We start from the raw sequence: 707 nt of genomic DNA, 5'->3' as shown, positions 1-707 counted from the left end.
AAAATATAGTTGCACACCATACACTTTTTTGAATTATTTTGGTATCAGACTTCATGTTCCAGATAAAGGTGTAGGTGCAATGAGATCGTGTGCATACATAATATGTAACATTTTAGTTTTAGTTTAATTGCAGATAAACCTGCTCAAAGTAAAGACAAACTAGCCTAAATCAGTTTAATGAGCATAGTTGTATGAATTTAATTGGCATACATTTGGCAATTGCCAGCTATTATGCCAATTCCTCAAGCTGATACGTGACTGCAAACAGGTTATATTAAGTTTAATATAGATGAATTAATTAATTGCATCTTAATATAGACTTTTAGAATATTTTATAGGATCAGTACATACTTAGACAGTTTGACAACTGTCTGCTTTTATTATTATGTGTGTGTCAGTGTGTGTCTGCGTGCGTGCGTGTTTACAGCCATAACTGTATTTATTAAACGTGTTTATTATAGCACATGAAGACACATTTAATTTTGCCAGGTCTTCCTTCCACAGCTGAAACTTTCCTCTCTATGTTGTGTGTTTTTTCGGTTGCTAGGGGCGGAGCCATGAAACAACTTTTTTTCTTTTTTTCTCCTCTTATTATTTTCATCCATGCTTACGTCTGGGACGCACAGTTCCGCGTTCCTAAAGCCCTCCCAGATACGGATCACTATTTAAACGGGGCTGATGCAACCACTTTTTTAGCAGTCTCAAAA

General features: G+C 35.5%; 1 protein-coding gene across 1 annotated transcript in view; it reads left to right on the top strand.

The window, feature by feature from the left end:
• Window positions 1-654: 654 nt before the first annotated feature.
• Window positions 655-707, top strand: part of LOC308334394 (jun dimerization protein 2-like) — a 27264-nt gene continuing 27211 nt past the window's right edge. Inside the window, exon 1 of the mRNA XM_080791119.1 lies at window positions 655-707. This exon is cut by the window's right edge and continues 76 nt beyond it. The gene's annotated coding sequence lies outside the window, so the exon portion shown is untranslated.

This window comes from Protomyctophum bolini (assembly GCF_963924005.1).
Source record: "Protomyctophum bolini genome assembly, chromosome: 19".
Lineage (NCBI taxonomy): Eukaryota > Metazoa > Chordata > Actinopteri > Myctophiformes > Myctophidae > Protomyctophum > Protomyctophum bolini.
This window is presented reverse-complemented; position numbering and strand designations above follow the sequence as displayed.